The sequence below is a fragment of the Triturus cristatus genome, chromosome 9 (genome assembly GCF_964204655.1).
Source record: "Triturus cristatus chromosome 9, aTriCri1.1, whole genome shotgun sequence".
NCBI lineage: Eukaryota > Metazoa > Chordata > Amphibia > Caudata > Salamandridae > Triturus > Triturus cristatus.
The window spans coordinates 1,265,070,317-1,265,097,880 of record NC_140592.1 but is presented as its reverse complement, the minus strand read 5'-3'; the positions used below and the strand labels follow the sequence as shown (position 1 = coordinate 1,265,097,880).

Sequence of the window (27,564 nt, the reverse complement as noted above, 5' to 3'; positions counted from 1 at the left end):
GAAGCAGATCATTAGAGAACGCACACCACACACTGAGCGAGGGCGGAGGAACGTCACTGAAGCGAGGCACAGAAGTGCCTCCAAACCCGTCCCTTTCACATCTCTCGAAGATAGTACCAATCTCTTAACTCATGTGGTCTGTCTAGTTGCTTCTACCAGAGGGATAAGACTACCTCCATTGATAGAATGACCCATTTGTAAATAATGGGAATGTTTACAGCACTGGATGTTCTAAATCAACGGATCTTAAACTGTAGTCTGTGGAACCAGGACCCATAATACCTCTAACCATTACTTTTGGTTAATAATCATAAGTAGTTTGAGACAAAACTGTGTAAAGGTCGTCCCTCTTGAAAAGGAGCAGTTTATCACGTAAAAATAATGCTTACTTGAAGTCTATGGTCTCTCCAATAAACTGAACACATGTATTAAAACAATCAATGAACATATGTTTATAACAAGCATTTGCAAGGCCAATATTCTGGTGTTGGCTGCACCTTTCGGCTTTATCAATGCTTCTTGATCTTGTAAAACTTTATTATGGGCGAGTTGCCGGGCCCTTGTCAATACATAGAATGACATTGGCTAAGAGCAGAAATGTTTTTTGCCTCAAAAAGCAGACACTGTCGTTATTTTCCCAATCACTGAAGGGGACTACTTTGTTTTGTGGCAGCGTCTTTATGAAAGAGCATTAGTCCCTCAATCACAGTGAGGTTAGCCAATGGCAGAAGTGGGCGGAACCACTGCTCCAAGCTGAAGTGGGCGCAAGAGAAACGTGAATGACAACAAAAAAGTGCATTGAGAGTGCTGGCTAAAGGTCCAGAGAAGTAGATATACATATAATTTTAGTTAAATCAAAAGTTGGCGGTTGACACCAGACCTAAAAACTATCATGAGTATTTAGAAAATGTTTTTAGTCAGAAGCAGATTACTACATCAGAGCAGAGCATGGGTGAATGCACACAATCGCTGCTTGAATTCGACCATTCTCCGACCTGAACTAGCACACAGCTTCTGAATAAGAACACATTTGGGCTGCTTCAGATTTTCTAGAAAGTTTTACAAAACCAGTGTTCTGGTGCTCATTGATTTGGGCACTTGGGTACAGACAGATTGCCAAAAAGGTAATTCTAGGCGTGTCAAGGTTGAAATCATGGACGTTGCTTGGGGAGGGATCCCTGGCTTCCAGTTGTAATTCATTGGGTTATCCAGTAGCCAAAGGCTAAGAACCACTGTCTTAAAACTCTATATAGCAATGCATCGTTTAAACAGCACTTTTCAAGCACATTCCAATAGGACTGCTTTCCCAAATAAGTGATGCGATTCATTACTCAGGACTGTACTCAAACAGGACACTGACTCCAGTTTGAGATAAAATCCTCAAGAGCATGGGTGAAGGTACCGAAACCAGGCTGTGTTGCTAGAGCATACTAATGGCAATGCAGTGCTAGACAAATCCGTGTTAACATAAACACAATATAAATAACACCCCTCTTTAATCTAAAGCTAAACTGATTTAGAAGCCACCCTTGAACAGTTACCAGATTATCCCAAATAAGCAAAATACGGCTCCCTCGTCCCAGTGTAAGGGGAGACCACCCCATGTGCCCGATACTCAACCACACCCTCAGTTTTGCCTAATTTTGAAATCCTATTTGTTCAAAAGCAGTCTATAAAATTGATCAAAAAGCAACGTGCGATTTGGTATTTAATCCCATAATCCATTGATGTTTCTCGCCTAACATTAAGGCACCTTTTCAGAATATGTGGATAGTTTTAGCACCAACCACCCAGGTCTTTACATTTATTTCATAGCTAGTTGCACACTCGTTGGATGAAAGATCAGAAAGGCATGCACCTACCAACACGGATTACATAATAGCAGGAACTCACACCCCTCAGTGTGTTACTGTCTAAACCAGTGGTTCCCAAACTGAGGGTTCTCGCAGCTTCCTCAGGGAGCCCTCGACTACTTTGACAATTAAAAGGTATTAACAAATTAAGTGTATGTAAATAGTTTAGCAAAGTGTATAATTGAGCATTTTAAAACGTACTGTAAATGTGAAGGAATTTGAAACTGGAGGCAAAAAATTAAATTAGTATCCTCTGAATGACTCGTGGGAGCAGTGCAGGTGCATCAAATATAACTTAGTATGGACGATGAGTGGCTTCAATTACATTTAGAAAAGCTCCAAGCTTTCTAATAAAATTAAATGTACATTTTTTTATTTATATTTGTTTGTGAATTAAATGTGTCCTTATTTGAATATTTGTTGAATGAATTATTTTTTCAGTATATATATATATATATATATATATATATTATCTACTGGCGGTCGCCAGTAGATAGTTATAGTTAGGACCGTGTTTCCATAGGAAATCCGCAACATTCTATTTGGAATAACTTTGGCGCCGGTTGACGAATCCTCGCGAATTTTCCAAAACTAATGGGGCGCTACGCTCCGCTCCTACCCTGAAAGTCTCGGGGGGATTCGTCAAGCGGGGGCTGAGAAAAAAGGGGGGTCCCAAAACGCGTTTTCCCCATGCATTTTCCCATAGGACCTTTAGTCCGAAATACAGCCCGAACGGCTGAACAGAATTACTTGAAATTGGGCAGAGAGGTAGTCCTCAGGTCAGGGATGTGCCTTTTGCAGGTCTGGTGTAAATCTGTTCAGTAGGTCCTGAGAAAATAGCATTTAAAATCAATATATACATCTGTAAGCGCGCTCCGTACGCTTACGGTAAGCTTACCGTACGCGTACGGTGCCGTGCGCGAGATCAATTCTGATTGGTGGTTACATGACTGTAAACATTCGAATCGGTCGAAATCAGAAAGTATCGGTCGCCATTTTCTGTCTCTCGCACTGAAAAACAAAGGAGGCAACGAAGAGAGTTGGAGACCCCCTAGCGTTCGTCAGGGGGTGCACGAAGGACCAAAAAGTATGAAAAATAAATTTAATAATTTTTTTTTAAAAATCGCGGAGTACGCGTACGGTAAGCTTACCATAAGCGTACGGTAAAAAAAAAAAAAAAAAAAGAATTAACAATCACATTTAATATAGAAATCTAAGGACCCCCAAGGGAGAAATAAACAATTGATATTTTGAAAAAAATGGCGAGGCGTGCACGGTACCAAATGCGCAACGTGGGCAAAAATTTAAAATAAGTACATAACTTTGCATTTAAAAAACCGTACAAATTCACTGAAAAAACCATAGGTTTCACACACGTTATAGTTAGGAATTAGCATTTAAAAAACCTTGCAAATTCACTTAAAAAACCATAGGTTTCACACAAGTTATAGTTAGCTGTACATTTCACTCGTAAAAAACCAATGAAATTCCACGTTATAGTTAGATCAGGTAACTATAACTTGCGCGACCGCAATGCACAATGTGTAATTTCAGATGTCATCATTGATGTCATGAGTGATGTCACTGACCATGTCATAAGTGATGTAATATGTGACGTCATCAGCAGTGCATTGCGGGGGCGCAAGTTATAGTTACCTGATCTAACTATAACGTGGAATTTCATTGGTTTTTTACGAGTGAAATGTACAGCTAACTATAACTTGTGTGAAACCTATGGTTTTTTAAGTGAATTTGCAAGGTTTTTTAAATGCTAATTCCTAACTATAACGTGTGTGAAACCTATGGTTTTTTCAGTAAATATATATATATATATATTCACTGAAAAAACCATAGGTTTCACACACGTTATAGTTAGGAATTAGCATTTAAAAAAACCTTGCAAAGTCACTGAAAAAACCATATGTTTCACACATGTTATAGTTAGCAGGACATTTCACTCGTGAAAAACCAATGAAATTCCCCCGTTATAGTTAGTGCAGGCAACTATAACTCACGCGACCGCAATCCTCTGCTGATGACGTCAGATATTACATCACTGTATTTAGACACTTATTTCCCCATTTCTTCTTCCATTAATTTTTAGCTACACATATATTACCAATATTTTTTTTTCAGAAAAACACATGTCATCAGTGATGTAATATCTGACGTCATCAGCAGAGGATTGCGGTCGCGCGAGTTATAGTTGCCTGCACTAACTATAACGGGGGAATTTCATTGGTTTTACACGAGTGAAATGTCCTGCTAACTATAACATGTGTGAAACCTATGTTTTTTTTCAGTGAATTTGCAAGGTTTTTTAAATGCTAATTCCTAACTATAACGTGTGTGAAACCTATGGTTTTTTCAGTGAATTTCAAAGGTTTTTTAAATGTAATTTTTTTTTTGAGATTTTTGTTAAAAAATAATATCCAACCTATGTATAAAATAATATATGTACTATATCCTGCATTATGGAATGGTTATTTTAAAAAAAATTAATGTTTACATACAGTTGTACATCACAGTTATCTTCTACAACCCTTAAAACGTTTTTTTTTAATGGATTTTTTGCCGTGCGCGTACGGTAAGCTGACGCTACGCGCTCCGTACGTCATAAGTACGGTGCGCGTACGTGAAACGTACATGACGTACGTACGCTTCCGTACTTCTTCGGCAACGCGTACATGCATGCGCGGAACCAACGTCGCAGTTACGCGAGTGCGTTATACGTACGCGCTCCGTAAGAGCTCCGTAAGCGCATGTTTACGTCACGTTTGCGCATGCGTACTTGTTTACGAGCGCGTAGCGTAAGCTTACGGAGCGCGCACGGTAGGTCATGTGATCCACAAAGAACACTTTTCATTGGTTTAATCTACTTTCAGTTCCAGACACTTCCAACACCACACCCATTCCCCTCATTACTGCTTGAGATCCCCTAGGAGAAGGAGCTGAATTGACATTGAGATACAATGGCAGAACAGCAGTCCTCTTCTGAGAGTGAGCCTAGCAGCACCATCATCATACAGAGAAGGAGGAAACAAAAGGATTCTTTTGTGTGGGAGTATTTTACTTTTCCAGAGGGGCAGAAAAAGGTCAATGCTCCATTGGTCACTTGCAGACTTTGTGACCGTGTTTTATCTAGAGGAAATCCAAGGAAGAAGTATTCCTTTGGAAATCACTCTATGATGAGACACCTTAGGGATAAACATCCCAGGACTTTTGCTCGACATACTGGAGAAAACTCTTCAGTAAGTCACCAGAGCCCAACCTCAGAAGCTCAGCCGAGTACATCATCGGCAGCTCAGCTGAGCCCTTCCTCTGAGGTGGGAGCATCACCTTCTTCAGCTCCTCTGGACATTAACCCTCGATTTCGGAGGGTTTCAATGAGGTGTACAACGTGTTGTGGTCTTATTGTTTTTGGGGAGAACAGCGTTTCCCTTATTAACAATAAAATAGACCAGCACGTTTGTAGACGTTCATAATATTCCCATTCTTTCTTTCCTCTATCCCTGTATTAACACAACAGCTCTTTTAAGAGCCAACCTTACCTCACAATTTTTTTTAATCTCTCCTTTTTGAAAAAAAGTTTTTACCGTGCGCGCACGGTACGCATAGTCGCGGAATCGTTACGCGAAGTTCGCGGAATTTTTCCGTTTACGCCGTGCGCGTACGGTACGCGCATTCCGCGATTTTTCGCAAAAAAATTACAATTAATTTTTGCCCTTGGGGGTCCTTCTGGGACCCCCTGACAAAGGCTAGGGGGTCAGGAACTGTCCACCCTGCCCCCTTTTCACGTTATCCACCTTTGTTTTTCACCCCCTCAGAGTGCGAGAGACAAAATGGCAGCCGACACTTCCTGGTTTCGACCGATTCGAATGTTTACTAAGATCTAACAACCAATCAGAATCGCGCTCGTGCGCGTACGGTAAGCTTACGGTACGCGCCTTAGATATATATATGGATTTAAATGCTATTTTCTCAGGAAATACTGAACAGATTTACACGAGACCTTTAAAAGGCACATCCCTGACCTGAGGGCTACCTCTCTGCCAAATTTCAAGTAATTCTGTTCAGCCGTTCGGGCTGTAGCTCAGACTAAAGGTCCTATGGAAAAATGCATGGGGAAAACGCGTTTTGGGACCCCCCCCTTTTTCTCAGCCCCCGCTTGATGAATCCCCCCGAGACTTTCAGGGAAGGAGCGGAGCGCCCCACCTATTTTGAGAATTTCGCGAGGATTCGTCAACCGGCGCCAAAGTTATTCCAAATAGAATGTTGCGGATTTCCTATGGAAACACGGTCCTAACTATAACTATCTACTGGCGACCGCCAGTAGAATATATATTTTTTTATTTTTATTGTTTTGCAGTTCAAATCATTGACAATGCTTAGGCTGGTGTCCCTGGCTTCCAGTAATGACTCATGGAGAGTCCCCGGATTCCAATAATTATTTAGTGGGGGTTCCAGTAATGATTAAGTAGGGGTCCCCAGAAGTCAAAAGTTTGGGAACCACTGGTCTAAACGTTAGTTTACAAAAACTTCTGCATCATATGTACAAAAGTACACTTATTTACTTAAAAAGGAAGGATTAGAATATTTATTTCAGCAGCTACTCTATCCTAAGCGTGGTGTTAACCAATGAAAATGAAAAATAGCAATTACTCTCAAACATTCATCCAATACATAAAAGACCAAAGACAGTTAACGTAAACAGCAATAACGCATGTAGTCTTTGTTGAGTGCCAACATACATTCAATCAAGGATTTGTAAAGCGCACTACTCACCCGTGAGGGTCTCAAGGCGCTTGGGGGAGTGGAGAGGGGGATTTCAGCCTTATTTAATAAGGAAAACAGCAATTGTTGGGAGCAAGCTGTGCCTCCAGTTCACTGTACGAAGCAGAGAGGAGACAGAGAAAAAACCCATCTTGAGCTGTACCTTAAAACAATACTCCTATGCTGCCAGCTTGGTGTCGCGGTCCATCGGGTAGGGATATGGGTTCTTCTGGGGCATCCTAGGTAGAACATATCCACATTGTTGGTTAATACACATGTAAATAGTCTTTTATCCTACGACACAGTGGCTTTAAGGGGTGATTTTCAAAAATCTAAACATACCGATCAGGCATGACCCAATTTTGCCGCAAGCCCCAAGTTTCTCACTAACACCTTACCCAGGGTGCAGAGGAATTAGTCATAAAAAGTCATCGAGAGACCCCGTCCTCCAGCCGGCAAATGTAACGCAAGCCCCAATCTCACTAGTGCACCCCCCAAAGAGAGCCAGGAGGCCCGTCAGCATCAGAGAGGTCCTTTCGGAATCTTCTCAGACTGTCAGGAGTGGATCAGGACAGCCCTGGGCCCTAACCCCTCTGCATCGGCAGCCTAGCTGGCCTGCCCCTGTACCTACCCAAAGCAGCTGCTGCATGATGGGAGCTTGGACACTACAGGGGCACAGCCACCGTGGGCAGTCAATGGCAGGTGGTCGTGGCTGAGGGCTCGTGTCTGAGCATGCAATACTACCAGGCAGTTATATTACAATGCACTGCACCTTCAGTGAAGGTAGTGATGTTGAATATCATGTGCTCAGTTACAAATCAGAGGTTCTGCAGAGCTAGGTAGGAACATCTTCACATTGCTAACACGGTGTACGGTCATGTTAGGAAGCAGCGGAAAGTTAAAGCACATCAGCCTTTGATCTGGATATTTCTGGTTTCGACAATATTTTTTTTGACATAATATAGATATACAGGCGGGCTTTTGGTCCGTGGGCTTTATTTATGGGTCTTACAAATGCTATGGAAATGTTGCTTCCGCCCAGAGCATACAGCTTGGGGCAGTTAGTCAGTCCCTTTAACCATTGGCTCCCTTAACTTTGAATGAATGCACAAAGCCTGTGGACACTGCCCGCATTGACTTAACAAGCATTGGCATAGCCAATAGGTCTCGCTTTTGGGACCTTATAAGTATTTAGTTATGCAGCACAACATCCTTGGTGCAACAGCATCAACTGTTGCATGGTTAAACACTTATAAGTCCCCAAATGCGAGACCTATTGGCTATGCCAATGCTTGTTGTATATGCCCCTAGAAGTTAACTTTCCTCCTAACCTTTTTTGTCTGGTCCGTTCCCTCTCCACCCCTCCCCAGCTCATTAACACTGCTCTGACCTCTAGTCGGAGGCCTTTCAACTAAGACAAAAGTAGCCAATAGGTGCCATTTCCTGCCCTGTACAACTTCTAATTAAATCCCTCTGAATACTGGCTCCAGCCAGCAGAGTGTGTTGATTGAGTCTACAGGATACTGCAGCTTTGGTAGACTTGGAGAAAGCAGAGCGTTTGCCTGCCTTGTTCATTTAAGAGCTCAACTCTTGGGCGATACAAGCCCATTTCAGGAATAATTAGACCACCCCTTAATACATTAAGATTTGCTGCGGGGTCATGGACGAACGTCACTTATTCCTGTGCACATACAAAATTCTGTTGGAAACGGACTCTGGTTAAACCTCCTTTACCCTGTACTTATGATATCAACTTCCAGCTCTCAGTGTAAACCGAGATCATAACACTGCTTCAAAGTAGCCAATGAGTAGCTCCGAGCAGAAGGCTAGATGTGTCTCATCAGGATTGTTGCAACATAATGTACACCACTTCCTCAAAAAACATCATCTTGATGACTGACTACGAGGAGTACAAAATCAGGTATCTAGGCCGAGCCTGAACTTGAAAAAGTCGGCACACGTCAGAACTGGCTTAAAAACACGCTGTTGGCACCCGGGGGAGCTCAGGATTAAATTCAAAGTCTCCTGTACAAGCCCAAGGTCATCTTGGACAATCCCAGGATAACTGTAGAGGCCGACCCCACTCCCCCATCCAATGCACCTGGAACCTCCAATCAAAAGGCACTTTGAGAATCAGCTATTAATTTGAAGTGCAGTAAGAGTGTGGTTAGGTTCTCTAGTATACAGGGTTTGAGGCACTGGGAAATGTTTAACCCTTTCTCGAAAAAAGCCAAATCAGAAGTTTTTAAAAAATCTTAAAACAAGACAAAAAAAAAAAAAAGAGAAGATAGCCACATTGTTCAAATAAAACCTATTGATGTCCATGTCAAGGCAGAATGGCCGAATAATGTGGAGAAGGGATCCAGCATTTACCTTGGATAGAATAAACCTGCCACTCACAGACTACCGACACACCCTAGTGATGAGGAGACTGTAGCCACCTCACACAGCCCCACCATCTCCAACCACAAATCGATCTACAACTGACCATGCCTAAAAAGAGCTATAGACGGGCCACAAGGTAATCTGCTTCTTACTGTAAAAGACAACTCAAATACACATGTTTGCAAAACCATTTCTTCCAGGAGATCAAAACTGACCGATGACTAAAGCACACGTAACAAACCCCTTCTTCAAGGAGATGTAAACTTACTGATGACTAAAGCACACGTAACTAAACCATTAATTTTTTTCAGAAGACCAAACCAACCGATGACTAAAACACATGTAACAAACCTCCTTCTTCCAGGAGATCTAAACTGACAAAACCACTTCTTCCAGGAGAGCCAAACTGACCGACGAGTACAACACATGTAATAAGGGGCATATGGCTTGCAAGCTTTTACCGAACATGCTCACAATGTGTCTAGTTTTAATAAGTTTGAAAGTTTTAAGTACAAAAAATTACATGATTGAGTTATGTCACCAGGAGTCCTGGGATCTTTGGGAAGGGAGGGTGTAGCGGGGATTCATATGAAAGGCTTATCCCCCTGCCCTAGATCTTGGCGGACAAAGCCTCCATCATTGTTCTGCTTTTTTATCCTTCATAAACACATCTAACATTGACGCCTTCTCACAACTCGTCAGAGACAATCCCACCTTCGCTGCAGTCATCAGGGAGTGTCTGGCAGTCACAGACTATAAGACCCTGCATCCCTTTTACCAAAAGGTATCGACTGAAGCAACCTGCTACCCTCGCCCCAGCTAGCATGCAACATCCTCCAGTTGCACCCTGCCACAGTCTCACCAAGACAGAGTAGAATACATTACCTTGTCACCCACCCAGCCAGGACAGGGCACCTCACAGTAACAACCCGACACTCACTCAGCGAAAAGAATTGGATAAATACCAACCTGCCACACTCTCACCAAGAGGCACCGAGCAACGCCAAGCTCCCACCCTCTCATTTAAAGCTATTGGGCAATATCAACTTGCAACCCTCTGCCAGAACCAACAGGAGTCATCTGGAATTAGCACCAAACCGCCCTCCTGTCTTTAGGTATTGAGCAGTCAACGCCTGCCACCCTATCACTAACATTGTGTGCGGCTTGCAGCATCCGTAGAGATCTCGCCGGCTAACAAGCAGCCACTATGGCTTTTGGGGCACAAAATAACAAAGAAAAACAACACCCCGATAGGGTTTGTGACAAAAGGAAGTATGATGCACATCCGCCCTGGAGGAAACAAGTATTACAAAACCGAAGGAATCCTTGATCTTTTCACCGAGGGCCGATTAGTTTGTGTTCTTGTGCTAAAAGTGCATTTATGTAGGGAATTCACAAAATGTGTACCGCTGAGAGCTAAAGCAACACATACACACTTTACTCTACCGTTACGTACACGTGAGTGCACCTGCACTATTTCTGCAGATGTACGGATCAGCAATCATGCCCTCAAGAAAAACACCGATTTTGCCAGCCCCTTAACCAGTGCACTTGCTGGTTGTGGCCGCCCGCTCCCAAATCAGAACCCCGATTTGCTATTAAAAGGAATAGCTTACAAATTGCTTAACAGCGCCGAAAAACTAGACCCTAATGACTAATTGTGCTTTGAGCCTGGAAAGGTTTCGTCAGCTCTTTAAGCCAAACGGATGCAGGAGGACGGCGCTTATTTACTAGGTTAGGCTTTTTTTACTCAGAGCGTCTTTTACTAACAAGCGTGGCAGGGCTGAAGGGAGTTGAACAAGCGCGACCGGGCTGAAGCATTGACCGCGCGGCCGTGAAAGTAATCGCGAGCGATGCTGAGGAGGAGATAGGAAAGCCAGATGGCGGCTGCGCACGTGCGCTTAACTGCAAGCGCTAGGCCAGCCAAAGCTTGTGGTAGCACTTTGAAAAGCCACTAACTAAATGTCTCGCAGTGCAGCGCATGCGCTGGCTCAGGCGTGATCTAAAAATAGTTAGTCTTTGGGCCAAAGCTAATCCAAAGGCACTTTTTAAAATTCTTTGGTCATCTTTAAATAACCACTAATACTTTGCCTGTAAATAGTGTGCCGGCACTTTAGGAGATTTAATTAACCTTTCTGTTGTAAAGTGTGCTAAGTGACATTGTAATATTGTAGCAAACTGAGATTGGAGCGCTTGGGTTGGTCTTTATTTACATCTCTTTCATGAAAAATAATAAATTGCATAACAACTCTAAAGCTGGGTTCAAAAAATATATAAATCACTAGTAAACCATCCACGTTTCTTAAATTTCATATTTTGATTGAAAGCATACAGCAGACAAATTTTGGTGACAGCAAGTATTTTTATGGTATATTCTTACAAATAAAAAGAAATGTAACCATTACACCAGCTTGCCCGGACGGCCAAACAATTTGGCTTTGCCAATACTTGTTTTACTTACAAGAAGATGCCACCAAAATAAAAAAACAAAAGAACACATTTGGAATAAAAATGTGAAATGTAAAAAGCATTTACTGATGAAGCGGTTTTCCTAGTGATGTACCACAAACAAGCCTTTCAGTTGGGGAATGCATAAATATTTGTTAACGAGGATAGAAAAAATTATCACCTATCCAATTATTAAAATTGCAGGCAGCAAAGAATATCAAAATGTTACTTTTACACTTTATTAAAATAGAAACATTTTTTTTTAAATGTATACACAAAACAAGTACATTTTACAGTGTTGCTGGCGATATTGAAGGGAGCCCAGACTACTACTTCCAGCATCGCCAGGAGCAGGGGAGACGCTGCCTTGTTCAACGCGCCAGGAGAGTGCCTAAAGGGAGCTATACAGTGCAGGACACGCGCAGGCGGCGCCCGGAGAAAGAATGGGCCAAGAGCGGCCCTTTCTGGCCGCGTCCGCACCACCACCTTTATATTTGGCTTCTGAGAAAGTATGTGCATGTATATGCGAATATAAATATATCTTTTGCTTTAGCTCTATAACAAAAGGGAAAAAAAAATCACATTGAAAGCTGCCTCTAAAGATAATAATACCCCTAGCTCAAGCTCAATTACAGAAGCCATGGGCATGTTAAATAAGGAGATTGTTAATGTGGAGGAAAGACTAGATGCAACTCCAGAGTACGGCTTCTGTGGCCATAACCACAGTGAAAGAATCTAGGGGATGTCAACTAAACACCTCAATGGCAAAGCCTCAGCCGCAGCCCAAATCTAATCCTGGTGCATCACATGGCCCCTTACTTTAATTCCTCCACATCAACATTGCGGCAGGCACCTGCTAAAAAGAAGAGGGAGCCAATAAAGTCATCAGTGCATACTGAGGGCAATGCAACGGGCCTGATCTGGTCTAACTTGCAAAGCCCATTAAATGCAGAGGTTAAAAATATAGAGAATATGGTAAAGCTGGCCCTACAGGGCATAACTTAAAAAGACTTGATCATCTCACAACAGGGATGTCAAACGCTTTGGATCTGTTACAAAAACAGACAACTACTTTTTGTACACAAGTGCAAAAGCCTGGTGAAGTCTTAGCAGGAGGTACAGAGATCATGGCAAACAGGGGCCTCACAGAAGAACATAGTACAAGAATTGAATGGAGACCACCACAGATAGAATCACAGAGTTCCCTTGGAAGCCCATTTAAATGCAGCCTAATCTCAGGCGACGCTACTCATAGGACCAGGAAGGCTTTATGTGAGCAATGTAATTTACCAAGGGAACACAGCCAGTTAAGGATATTATGCCTCTTCTACCTGACACTACACCATGTGCTCTGCTTCTAATGAGGGTCCCTGCTCTGATACCCACATAAAGGAAATCTTGGGGTGAATTAAAAAATAAAGCCACATATTGTGTTGGGCCAAAGGACATCCACTGTGAATATATTTGAAGAGATCCTGATGGTCGAAAGAGTCAAATGGATAGGGAATTTTAGGAAAACACTGGAGGGAGACTGCTTAATCCTGAATTTTAAGACACCCATACTTGGCTGAGCATAGTCTCAACTCTCCAAAGTGTGCACTTAAAATGCAAAATAAAGGCTGTACCCCTGGGTTTCTTTTACAGACCTGAACCCATCCTCCCTGTCTCAAGCCACAATTTACTAGGGTTTCTAAGTTCCAGTAAACAATTGATTTGCCCCATTACAATGTCTGGATCAAAACGACCGACTCGTCATGCCATCTAGGACTAATCTTTTATTCCATCAGGGGATACCATCAATTCATAATGAACAGGTAACAACCATAACTCATGAAGCCTTAGGGAAAGTTGTAGCTGCTAATCACAAGGATGGCCTGAAGACTATCATTAGTCTCATGGAATATAGCAGGACTGGCTACTAAAACTACAATGGAGGACTGGTCCAGATATGTAAAGGAGGCACATCTACAAGAAACATGGGAAACTAACTCATTTGACGTACATGGATTTACATCCCCGATTACAACAGCTACTGAATTTAGTATGGGCAAGACCAAAGGAGTTCTCCTCGTTTTGGTCCCTACAAGTATTACAAAAAATGTTGATATCATAATATTAATTTGCGTTACTAAGCTTGGATGGTGATCCTGATCTTTTGATAATGAACTTTTATAACAACATTTTTGATTCCTCAAGTGCAGAGGTGGTAGAAGGTCTGGAGAAAGAATTTATTCGATATAATTCAAAACGACAAAGTTTAAACAATTTGGGCTAGGGATTTTAATGTCACCAATTGCCCTTTCTCTACTAAAATGGTGTGACGTCTTACTGACACTCAGGGCGAGGACATTGGTCATTTTAAATACTGTCTTTATGGTTCTGCTCTAAACAAACTAATATTTCAATACAATTTGTTTGCAACAGACATGTGTTGTACTAGCTGTGACCCCCAACGTGAGTTATATAGATCATATTCTTGCCTCTGAAAATATAGGGTTACTCTTATTAAATAAAAAACAGTAATCACTTAGAAAATATCAAACATTGTTCAATCCGGGCAGAATGAATTAGAATAAAATGGTCAGGAGTTGATCCCTCCAACTACACCTCAGAGATAACTTGAAATCTAGATCATATTCTTATCTGTTTGAATGACAATGCAGGCAATGAGCAGAATGCTAAGCCACACACTCAAATTTCAAAATCCTTTAATCAACTTCTGACCAGGGAGATAAAGGCTAAAGAACAGTGGTCTAAAGGTTGGTTCAATTAAAAATGTTCTTGTGTGTGTAGAGATCTAATCAAGTTGCTTCATTCCCATCCAAGGGATCCTTCAGCAATCCAGTAAAAATAGAATATGATATTAAAAGGCATTAAAAGATAGGAAAAAAAGAGTTACAAGAGGAGACCTGGGCAAAACTAGTACAAGCGGCAGAAAGGAAGGATAATACATTATTCGTGTCAGACAATTAACACCCCTCCTCTTAAAAAGAATTCAGCACCCAATCTGGACTGTTCGATTCTGGTGGCAGCTAGGATGGATCACTTTGCCTCAATTTTCTATCACCCACAATCAGATACAGAAGGGGGGACCCCTCTGGCATTTCCTCCTCCTTAGAGGAGGTAACTAGAGAATTAATTATAAGACCATAGGGAAAGGCCCCCGATTGTGTCCCAGTGGACACATATAAACACCTCCCAGCCCTGTAGGCATCACTGCTTACTAAGGTCCTGAATGCTGATTTTATACCATCATCTTGGTCTGAATCTCTAATCATTTTAATCTTTAGGAAGGGCTCTTAAAAGCGACCCTAAGTGTTCTAGACACATTTCCTTGCTTGATTCTTCAGCCAAACTAATAGAAGGGTCATCCTAAAAAGATTAGAGCAATGGGCTGAAGAGTACAACATATTGACTAGTTTACAATACAGTTTTAGGAAAGGGTTGGGAATTGTGGAACAGTGTCTCAGCCTTAACCTTCTGATGGGGAAGTGCACCAAGGCAAAAGAAGGGAGTCTATACATGTGTTTTATGGCCCCAAGTTTTGCATTTGATATGGTAAGCCACAGTTGGTTGTGGAAGTGTATGGTCTCACTGGGGGCTCCAAAGGGCATAGTTTCACTATTAGCTTACATGTACAATAATTTACTTTCAAGAGTACGGTATGGGCCATTGGGGGAACTAACACAATCATTCAGGATAGCAAAAGGAGAGCGTCAAGGATGTGTTAGCGCCATTTCTCTTTTCCACTTACATCAAAAGGTACTGATGGAAAATTGCAATTGCTTGGGGGTGATACTCCAAGAGTTGGCTCAAAATCCATACGGATCCTTTTGTATGCAGATGGCGCAGTTGTATTATCGCTAACCTCCATGAGCTACAGAGATTTAGCAATACTTTTACTGAGTTTATGGGAAGGATAAATCAAAGGATTCATCCGGGAAAAACGTTTACTATGTGGTGCAGCAAAAGTAAAAGGAAGATCTACCAGGGATGGGGAATTCCTATAGCCCGACGCCCAGGACATATTGTTTGGGGTCAAGGGCAACAAGTTTTAATGTGTATTTTGTCCTTGGGACAAGTAGGCCCAACCCCTACAACACAAACCCTTTGGCTGCCAGATTGCAGTAACACGTTATGGATCAAGGAAGGGCACTGTCTGCTTTTAAGGTAATATTTGTGTCCATGTGTTAATGCTGTTCAAACCTGTATGTATGGTTCATTAATGCAAAGCCTTTATCATTAGGATAAGCACTCTAAGTAAATGTTGTAAGCTCGGACTGCACTACTGACAGTGGTTTCAGTATAAAAATGTGCACACACGTTTTCAAAGTTTAGCAATATGATGCTGCGTATTATGCTCCCAGAATGCTCACTGATTGGATGCAAATATTTGCAGAAGCTTGAAAGCAAGATTGAGGAGTCTTTGCTTTCAAACAAATTGTTCACAAAAAAATGCAAGTAGGAATAAAACATTTAGCTAAACTACTGTAAACTTTTAGGTACCATTTCTTTACAGCATCATTTAGTAAAATGTGTTGATGCATGCTAGTATTACCCAAAGAAGATTCATAATGGAAAATCAGTGTAACCAGTTTCAATAAGATTACTGGGAACATAAAAATAAACAAGCATTGGCAAAGCCAGCAAGTCTTAAATTGGTGGTCAGCCTTTTGGTTTCGTCAATGTGGGACTTGTTTTGGCATAGTTTTTGTAAAACCTTATTGGTGTGGGAGCTGCTGTGTCCTCACCATTATAAACAAACATTAGCAAAAGTAATAACTGTTTTTGGTCTCAAAAAGCACACATTTCCACAGTAGTTCGTGGCACTGAACAAAACTATGTTGTGTGCCGATATGCTCCTTGTGAAAGAGCAGAATGACGTCACTCACAGAGAAGCCAGTTAATAGAGAGAGACAGAATTTACACAAAAAGGTCATGGTTAATGCCAGACCTAATTAGGGGCCCAATTATTAAAGTAAGTCTCAAAAGTGTACCCATGGTATATGTCCATGCATTAAGTGCACATATCCAACTTTCGGGAATTCACAAGAGTTTACAGGAAGAGGTGAAGAAATAGTACTCCTGGGAAATATTTGTGAACTGCATTTTAGCATGAGCAAATATGCATGCCTAGATTTGCTCACGTGAAAATCTAAGTGTTTACAAGTTCTCTCTCCCTCCAACAAATTTTTCCCAACCCTGGAAGAAGTTTCACATCTGCCATTGTCCGGAGTAAAGTTTCAACCTTTCTCGGTATGAAAAAAGATTAGAAACGAGTGAAAACCTTTAAAACAAGCAAGTTAGTAAGTTTGCACAGGCCCTGGAACTATTGCATACCACTACCTTCAGCCCCAGTATGCAGATCTGCGGAAACATGGCTGTAAAAGAATGGCTCGTATTCAAACCCTACTATGGTATGAGCCCTGGCATAATCAGAGAGGCTATATCAGAGCTCTTATATCATGAGATTGCTGCCATAATTTGTCGCCGCATTACATATAACAAAAGGGACAAATGGATTTTGTTACAGGACAAGTAGATTTATGAAGCAATCTGCCCCATCGACAAGTAGATATTTTATTAAATTCCACATCCCTGGATCTACCCATTTTAATTTAAATGTGAGCAAGATTTCAAATTAACATTTTAGTTATCTAGGCTTGCAGTTTTCAGCAGATGGAGGCTGGAACCATCATGGAGAAACCAGCTGCTTCAATATGCTAAGAAATAATTAAGGGATTTTTAGATTTGTGACTAAATTAGGGACCAGGCCGATTAAAGAAAGGTTAACACTTCATAGTGCTACAACAACTGCTGCAGCAACATATGATGCAGGAATATGGGGAGGATAATACATTATTACAAAAACAGGAGAATATGTTTCTGAGTAGACTCCAGGCGGTACCACATTCAACCCCAGAGACCACTATAAACATAGAATTAGGGTGCCGTTTCAGAGTCTAAACTACTGTTTTTATTGCACTCATTCGGGTCTAAAACAGTGACTTAATTTACTCAATTAATTCTTAGAGACTACCTAGCTCAGGAGCGGTCACAAAAAAAACCTGGATAGCCTATATCAGGAACAAAATAAAGGATCTTGATAACCCAGATAGGGAACTGTGGAAGAGCCCTGAACATATACCACAGCTCTTAGAAAGAAAATATGCCCTTCGAACGAGTGCACAGAACAGGGTGTCAAAATGTCTCCAAAAACAGTCCCAATCCAATTCGAGTCAACACGTGACAAGGAAATAGCAGCACAGCCAGGCTCCAGTACCTTATAAAAAAAAATATTTTTATTCAATTATCATTATTGGTGCGGACATGAGACCAAAACGTTTCAGCCGTGGCCTTCAACAGGGATATAGTTTAAATGTGCAAACAATGCTTTCAAAGGGACATACCCCCTAAAACACCACCATTAAAAACAATGCATGGACTGCTGTACATTCAAGTCCATGGCACAATTCTTCCATTTTATCACATATATAACTTACACACTATCATTGGAATTTTATATAATCATTCTCAATTAATTCGCATTTATTTATGATATTAAAATCCATTTACATTCCTACGATCTGTAATTTTTGTCTTTCAATCTAAACTGATGTGAAGGTATTAGACTCAGTTTTGGTATAGTACCCTGGTTCAATTCATATTACTACTAGGCCTGGGCGAAGCACTACGCTACGCTCGCGTAGTTTGCGAAGTTCGCGCTACTTCGCACTACGCGAACTGCACGTAGCACAGTGCGAACACGCGTAGCGTAGTGTTGCGTAGTGCTGCGGTCATTTTTTGCTTGCTCGCGGTCCTCAACGTCAAGTTGGCGACCGCGAGCAAGCAAAATGACATCCTGGCGAGACTTTTTCCTTGTTCGCGATCGCGAGCATGGAAAATAAACCTCCCGGCGAGATTCCCAACGCGAGAAGGTCAGGTTTCTCATTGCGAGGGGTCGCGTATGCTCGCGACCGCTCGCGATGAGAAACTACCAGTTCGCGTTGAGAAAGCTGCAGCTCGAGTAAAAATCTACTCGAGCAGCAGAAAACTACAGCTCGCACTGTGCAAGATGCCATTTTCAATGATTGCACAGTGCCGGTTGCTTGTCCGCACTGTGCAATCATTGAAAACAACATCTTGCACAGTGCGAACATGTTACTTCGCAGTTCGCGAAGTGCTACGCGTAGCTCGCGTAGTGCGAACTTCACTTTGCGTAGCTTCGCGAAGTGCTACTTCGCGAACTACGCCCACCCTTCATTATTACGCAATTTAATATAGATCTTTTTTTTATTGCGTTACTCTATAATTCACCACCCGGTTGCATTTCCAATTAGGGGTGCTTGGGCTTCTAATAAGTTGAAATGTCCATGTGATAACAGCTCTATTCAGTCCACACTTCGCTTTGACACTTTGCTTCAAATTGTATTCTGTTTACAGGAAAAAACACCTGAAAACATTATTTTTAAGACCGCAGTTGTTTGACTCACAAAAGGTATTTCAATATTTGATGGATGTGAAGAAAATCACTGTAAGGTATGCTGTAGCAAAGGTTTTACTAATGTTCTAAGCTTAAGGAAAACGCTGACATACCTGGAAAATGGAGGGGCTCAGCCTCTGAAAAGTTCTATTTATAAGTGTTGTAGGGCAACTGTACTGTGATTTCGCTTTAGCACATCCCATATAAATTTCTGAAAACACTCATGAATTATTCTATACTACATACAGCACTTTACTATTAAACTCTGTTGGCTTTTAAGAAAAGTTTAAAATATCATCCTATTAGAGAGGTTTTCCCCTTTTGATTATAAGAGATATTTTAATAATTGCCCTTTTAAAAGAGGTTAATGGTGCTTCATTTTTAGAATTCGCTTTTATGATAGAATGAAGATTTTTAATGACTTGATTTAGGTTTTTCTATGTTTGCATACATGAATGTTTTTATGATCTATTTTTTCTACAAACCAAATGTATTAGTTTGATATGAACTTTTATGATGGAATGTAGTTTATTTGTTTTGTGATTATTTGGTTTATAAGAAAATAAACCATAAACGCACAAGATCAAATAAAGATTGGATTGATTGAAATAGCCTGCATCTAAGAATAATATAAAAAAGAATTTAAAAGCATGCTTTGAACCAATTTAGCACCTGAAGAGAAAGAAACAATTTTTAGGTGGATGTAAGTAATGCACACAGGTTTGTGCATTCACTCAGTTGAAAGACCAAGGAGGAATACGAGAAACTTGAAGGCATTAATGACAGGCAAATTTTCCCCGTTCCCGTACTCACGGACCAAGTCATGGTGCAAAACTTTTCTTGAACCTACACTAACCATTACTTGAACGAAAATATTCTTTTATCCATTAATCTATTGGAATAAATACGGATTCAAAGAGATATATGGATATTTCATAAATAAGATATACATGACCCATAATGAAGTTCAAAAAAGATATTTTGAACGAAATGCGTTGGCTGGCTGGGTGACTGATGTACACTTATGAATTTCTTGGGAAGAAGTATACAAAAAAAGGAAAATTATTAAATAAAAATGAAGATTTATAAATACTGCCTGAAATATTATTTGGAGTAGAACATCTCTCTCAGTGCACCCAAGCACTCTTGGATATTATTATTCTGCAGTTGGACAGTGATACCAAACAACGGCTGGAACAGGATCTTGATTTGCTGAAACGAGGAGTGAGGTGCAGTACTTACAGTCCGCAGTTGTGGTTTTGAAGTTTTTGATTTCTGAATACTCAAGAGTGATGGCCGCCAATAGTAATGTGACAATTTAAGAGAACAATCGACAAAGACCACTGACCAAAACCACCACCATGAATGCACATTAGCTCAGATTTTTAGGTCGAGGACTACCGGTCTGCCGAAGGCAGAACCGGAAGTCGGAGATTTAATGTTTCCTAGAGTGGCTACTTAGCCCGCCTCTCTTTTTGCTTCTCCTCCATTGGCTGGCTTCCTAAACGGAGGCCAGCCATTGGAGGAGAGAGCCGTCCCTCCAAATAGGCTCCGTCTTTTTCAGATTCGGGGGCATGTTTTTGCTGTTCTTTCCACTTTTTAGCAACGCCCTTTTTTAGGCGTGTTTTTCTCTCCTCCTGCCAATGGCAAGAGGAGAGAAAAAGAAACACGCCCCCGAATCTGAAACAGCCGCTGCGTTTCTCCGAGGCATTTCTGCTTTGCCTCGGAGAAAGGCAGTGGTGTGCTTGCCTTTTGCTCTGCCTGTTTTTCTTTTTCCCTCCGAATCCCCCGACTTTCTCTCTTCCTAATTTCTCTCACGCGTCTTTGTTTTCCTTCTTCTTCCCACCGAACCCCCTGACTTTCTCTCTTTCTAATTTCTCTCACACTCCCGTGTCCCCTCTCTCACGCTCCCAGCCTGCCTGTTTTTCTTTTTCCCTCCGAATCCCCCCTGACTTTCTCTCTTCCTAATTTCTCTCACACGTCTTTGTTTTCCTTCTTCTTCCCACCGAACCCCCTGACTTTCTCTCTTTCTAATTTCTCTCACACTCCGTGTCCCCTCTCTCACGCTCCCAGCCTGCGCCCCGCCCTGCCCTGCTAGCTGCCCCATCCGCGGGGCTCCCCGAGGACCATACACTCCGAAGAGCGGGGTCCCCATCACACCACACTTGGCCGTAGTACTGGAAAAATCTTGCATCCGTGGTCTGGGAAAGGGAGCGCTGGCAGCCAGCAGAACGGGGAGAGGAGGCGAGAGTCTCACTCACCGATAGCCGTGGACCCGGCCAGGCTTGAGCACTCCGGAAAGAGGTGGGCGAGCCAACAAATGAACAGGGAGAGCCGAACCAGAGCCGAGTCAAGGTTCTGGCTCGGATCTTCGAGCCTGTGCACGAGCCCAGCCCTGAAAATGGCTGCGATGTAACTCGTACAACACACATCATGTAAAATGTGATCAAGTCCCTTCAAAATTTAAAACAGTGCATTTCTTAAAGATGTAGAAACTTTGCCATTGATACCTCACGTTATGAAACCGCGCCAAGAACTACATAAAGGGATAATTTTTAAACATGAACCATTACTGAAATAAGTGGCAGGATATGGGTCATATAAACACTGTACGTGGCCCAGAATATTATAGAGCAACAATAGCATACTCTGAACGCACCTATTTGAAAGTGCTTTAATAGGTGATTATGAAGGGAAGAGAGTTTTGGTGAAAATAAATATTTGCCTAAGTTCACACAATTTAAGAGGGGAAGCCGCGATTTATCCACCCTTTCTGGGTTCACGTTGTACAAAGCAGCCAGTAAATAGCTATCTGTTTATCTTCTCTTATGCTAAAGATCTGTTTTTACCTATGTGCATTTTGCTGTAGTTTGTATTTTGTAAAAACTCGAAACGCAGGTACTTTCCATTGCCAACACTTACATTACACGTGGCCACCATTCTTTGTTTATAGAGATGGGGAGGTTAGGTGATTTGCCCAGAATCACAGGATGTTGAGCGCTGCCGAGACTCAACCCTGGCTGCCAAGTTCCGAAGTCCGCAGCTCTGGCCCTAACCGCAACATCCAGGACCAGGAAGAAGGAGGGAAGAGGCAAAAGGCACATGAAAGCTCGGCTCGGCTCGTCGTGGTCTCGAGGTTCCAACAGGGCCTCAAGCCGAGCCAGAGCCGAGCTTCAGGCTCGAGCCTGGTCCAAACTTTCAGTGGATTGCCCACCTCTTAATTCTGGGCCATTGCGTCCCAGAGCTTCCGATGCAAGACACAGGAAGAGTGGATGGAAGCAAGGAATACCTTTGTACCTAGGACCCCTTTCCTATTTTTGTGACCCCCAACAGTTGACGACTAAATCCTGACTTATATCTGAGAGAGAGGGACCTCCCCACCAGACACATGCGCACGCACATCCAGACCCGGGCATTTCTTTCACTGGATCCAGGGACCTTACTTCAATTGATCCAACCGAACGCAGCAGAACCACAACTCCCAGAATGCACAGTGCTGGTAAACAAACATCACTTAGCACTGCGTCCTGATGACCCGGGGCCGTCCGGTCCTTATCGGCAGCAGGGGGCTGTAATGTTTCAACCCCCCGGGCTGTCAATACCACCTTTTGGGAAATGCAGACGTCTTTTGTGGCCATATATTTCCGGTCGTAGACTGTGTAATTACACAGAGAGCGGCTGGTATAGCACCTCTGCTGTTTCTAGGTGCTACAAACAGCTGGTGTCACTATGACCCAGAGCGATGGTGCTCAATATACTAACCCCGGCAGGAGGAGGGCTGGGAGTTGATCCTGAAGTGTGACCTGCAGTGACCGCAGATGTCAGCAGCGAGCGCCGAACCGCCGCGCCCTCACCTCACGATGGGCAGGTACAAGCAGCCAGGGAGCCTCGGGACTGGCTCCTTCCCAGGCCTGGCTCAGGGCCACTCCCTCCAGACAGGAGGCATAAAGACCGGGCCGAGGCTCCCCACCAGACACATGCACACGCACATCCAGACCCGGGCATTTCTTTATTAACTCACTTTAATATCGAAACCAAAACTCGAGCTTCCAGCAACTGGAGGTCTCCCATCCAGGTACTAGCCAGGCCCAGGCCTGCTTAGCTCCGAGATCAGGCGAATGCAGGGTGGTAAGGCCCTGGCCTGTAAAGCTGATTAATTACTTGCTTCAGCATCTGCAGGCGCAGTGCCGACATGCCAGAGGTGCCTTTTCACAGGTCTGGCGGCATTGCCCATCGCCGGAATTCCATCACATCCTCTCCCAACGGCGCACCACAGCCGAACCCGCTGGGCCGTGGTACACTTTGCTGTTAACGGTTGCCTGTAAATGATCTGGTTTAATTTGAAGCTGTATGCAGCTCCGCATATGCCTCATAATGTATGTTGGGTGGCTCTGTATTTGTATGTGGGTGACTGTGTATGTATGTGGCTCTGTATATGTGTGTGAGTAGCTCTGTATGTGTGTATGGGTGGCTCTGTATGTGTAGATCAATGACATAGTGTATGTCTACATCTATGTGACTAGGTCTATATGTCTATGTAGTTGATTCTCTCTCTAAAACTACCTCACTATCTCTCACTACCTCACTCTCTCACTACCTCACTCTCTCACTACCTCACTCTCAATCACTCTCTCTCACTAACTCACTCTCTCTCTCTCTACATCACTCTCTCTCACTCACTACCTCAATCACTCTCTATCTCACTACCTCACTGTTTCTATCTCACTAACTCACTTTCACTCTCTCTTTCACTACCTCTCTCTCTCTCTATCTCACTACATCACAACATCACTCTAGGCTTATATATCACTACCTCACAACATCCCTCTCCCTCGCTACCTCACTCTTTCACTACCTCACTCTCTCTATCTCACTACCTCACCCTCTATCTACCTCTCTCTCTCTCACTACCTCACTCTCTCTCTGCTAATGCAATAGGTATCACATATGCAAAAAAAAAAGCTAATGCCAATAGAAATGACAATGCCATTTATTTAGGGATACAAAAATGATAAAAAAAATAATGAGCAATACCAATAGCTCTACCTATAATATTGCCGAGACCATTGCATTGTAAATGCTTGTTTTCAGTTAGTCTGGCAAGACAGCTAAAGCGGTCTCAAAGTTCAGACATAAAAAGGGGATATAATGCTTCTTCATATCCAATGAGTTGTTACAACAGTCAGGTAATCAATGCCCGAATACCTCTGTCCTGCTCTTTAAGCAGATTAATAACAAACAGCAAAGAACCAACTTCGAGTTATGGTAGGTAAGGCGCCCTTGGGCAGACAAATCCATGTCCGAAGTTCAAGCGGAAGCAAAGCCCCATTTTCAAGCTGTGGATGGAGCACAGGCTTTGGGGGTTGAAACCAGGCCCAAACATAAAAGAAGGTGGGGTGAAGCCAAGTCTCATCTTCAGTTGTGCTGGGGACTAGCACTTGACCACTACAGCTGATCCAAAAACTGTGCTAAGTGTGGAGACTAGACATGGAAGAGGGTGAATTAGCCTCGCATTCCCCCTGCGAAGCAAGGTGCAACGCCGAGCTTAGAGGGATGAGAAACCTAGTAGATGTGCATTAATAACCTAATGGTAGCTCGGCACAGTGTGGCATTAGCTGCTAAGTCCAAGCATGACCCAACCCCACAGACCAGACACGTAGACCGTTTGGGGAGGAGCCCTGAACCCCAAATAGAAAGGTGGAACTATGCTGCAAATACTCAAATGTAATATTACTCCTTCAATCTATTAGAATGTATAAAATTGCAAGGAAACCTCAAATGTAATACAATAAATAATCACAAAATTCTCCTGGCTGCCACAGTGCAAACTTAAATTATAGTTAGCATTTTTTAGAGACCTCCTCACTGCAATCAAAAGCTAAACGTATCAGTATTTTATTTAGTTATCTCACACATATATAAATATACAAAACTTGTAGGCAATAATGAATATTGTATATAACGAAACTGCTCATATGGCTACTTCTACATTTCCCGGCGCAAAAAATAGCAGAAAACTTCTTCCACAGCTGTATTAGCTTCACTAAAAGGTAGTTTCTATAAAGTTTTACGATTGTCCAATTCTGGGGAACAAATCAAGAGTTGATGTAATTGAAGAAAGGCCTTTTGCGTCATAAAAAAATAATAAAAAAGGGGAAGATGGGATTAATCTTAATCCTGGGCCAGACACAAACTTCGGACATATTAGCCATCTAAAATGTAATGATATGTTTATACAACAATTACGGCGACATTTGTATGCAATAAACGAGTCACTACAAAAAGGTGATATCAGTTTATAACTTTAAAATTCCCCATTGATTAGCAAATCAATGTTTGCATCTAGATTGTACTTTTTAAATAAGAAAAACTAAGTTTTCGGTTTTTTTAACTATGAATTGTTCACCTATTAAAGATTTCATGCAGAGACATACAGAGGGAACTCTAGCAGTACTAGCCTGACGACAACTCTGCAAAGCAACGTGCGCAAGGGTAGCCCAGGCACATACAATCATCTGGTAGAACCAGAGACCAGTGAAGGGGATGGAGGCCAGGTAAGACCTACCCCTGCAGAGATATAGGGTGAGAGCCAGGGGTCACTCGGCCTTGCACTGCAGTGAGTGGAGACTGGACAGCCAGGCCCCACGCCAAAAGATACCAGGGGTACAGCAAGGAGCCACTCAGCCTTTCACATCAGTGTTGGAAGAACCATCAGAGAGGGAAGAGCCTGAACAGACAAGATCAGCCCAGCAGATTTCTGGGGACACAGCAGAAGGAGCCAGACTTTCACATTGGGTGGGAGGGGACTGGACAGCCAAGCCCCGCCCTCACAGAGCAGACAAATAAGCCCCACTCCGCAGATTTGTAGAGACAGCAAAGGAGGCAGCATTTCATCACAAAGTGGGAGGAGCCAAAATAGTAGGAGGAACCTGGATAGACAAGCCTCGCACCCACGGATCTGTAGAGACGGCAAAGAAAACAACCTTTCACAGCAGAGTGAGGGGAGGCAGCAGAGTGGAAGGCGGCAAAACAAACAAGACCCGCCCCCACTGATCTATGGTGAGAAAAAAAGCCTTTCAGAGCAGAGTGAGAGGAGACTGAACAGACAAGACCCGCCTCTCCAAATCTATAAAGACAGCAAAGATAACAGCTGTTCACAGTAGTGGGAGAAGCTTTTCACAGCAGAGAGGGGAGCCTGGACAGAAGACCCGCCCCCGCGAATCTGCAGAGGAAGTACACCTTTGGCAGCAGACTGGGATGATACAAAAGAGTGGGAGGAGCCTGGACAGAAGACCCGCCCCCGCGAATCTGTAGAGGAAGTACACCTTTGGCAGCAGAGTGGGAGGAGCCTGTACAGACAAGACCTGCCCCCGCAGAACTGTAGCGAAAGTACACATTTAGTAGGAGGAGCCAAGACAGTGGGAGGAGCCTTGCAGACAAGACCCGCCCCCGCACAACTGTAGATAAAGTACACCTTTGGCAGAAGCCAGAAGAGTGGGAGGAGCCTTGCAGACAAGACCCGCCCCCACGGGCATGTGGGGGTGGAGCCGCGTGAAATTCCACCACTCCCAACTGCCGTTTAGACCCGCCCCTTTGCGCTGGAAGAGTGCAACCTGCTGACAGGTGAGTCACTCCGCGCCCTGGAGGCCCCGGTGGGGGCAGGGGGCAAAGAGGGCTGCATGAATCAACAAGAGGCGCACTCCGGCGGGGGCCACGGGGCGGCGCTTTAGCTCTGGGTTGAGAGGGGCAGGCGCGGAGTCTGGGTGGCACGGGGCAGAGCCTAAACACGGGGGGCCCTAAGAACTGTGGTACCAGGCACTCGGGGGGTGGGCCCGAGCCCCGGAAGCGTGCTCGCGCCTCGGGGTGACTCTACTCACCAGCTCCGGTCCCGTGCGCGGGTGACCGGGATCTTCCGGCTGCCTCAGGCCCGGGCGCCGGCGCACTCACACCGACGGGCAGACCCCCTCCCGGACTCTGCTTCCCAGCGATGACGTCAGCTAGGCCCGCCCATCGCGGGGCGTGCAGCAGCTACACGCCATGCCAAGGAGGGCGGAACTCAACAAGTCCCCGTAGCCAATTAACATCTGGCAGGGCTCCTCCGCCAATCAGCAAGGAAAGTAGAGGCGACGAAATGCCAATGGCCAGCCGTGAGGAGCTCTCCATCCAATACCATAAAGCAAAGACCAGTCAACCAATCCCAGCTGTGATATTTTAAAGACCATTTTATTTTATTTTTTCTTTGATTGGCTGGGATCACCTGGCTGCCTTGAAGCTCTGCTTTATTTGACGCCGTAGCACGTCAGTTAAGGTGTAATAACGGTCAGTGGGCTTCAGTTTGAAACGACGGCCAGATTCTGTGAACTAACGGACAGATTCTGTGAACTAACGGCCAGTATCAGTCTCTGGCGAACATTTCTTTCACGCTGCGAGTATATTCTAAACTGCCGTGCGCTGTGAAAGGAGGCGCGCGTGGGTTCAGTGTTGTGGTCGCGTGACCTTGCTGCGGCCAGGCCAGGGGCCGTCCTCCTGGTCTCAATGGGCATGCGCGGTGAGGATGCGCATGCGCAGTGGTGCTGCTGGCCTCGTGTAAGACTGACCCTCTTGCAGTGCAGTCGACGCCTG

At 43.5% G+C, this 27,564-nt stretch overlaps 1 protein-coding gene across 2 annotated transcripts in view; it reads right to left on the bottom strand.

The window, feature by feature from the left end:
• The window catches only part of ARHGAP5 (Rho GTPase activating protein 5), a 570,224-nt gene extending 543,247 nt beyond the window's left edge, over nt 1-26,977 (bottom strand). The window contains exon 1 of one of the 2 annotated variants that reach the window (XM_085627412.1): nt 26,820-26,977. The gene's annotated coding sequence lies outside the window, so the exon portion shown is untranslated. The remainder of the gene's footprint in view (nt 1-26,819) is intronic. The other variant, XM_085627411.1, reaches the window with a different exon arrangement.
• Between the last annotated feature and the right edge of the window lie 587 nt (nt 26,978-27,564).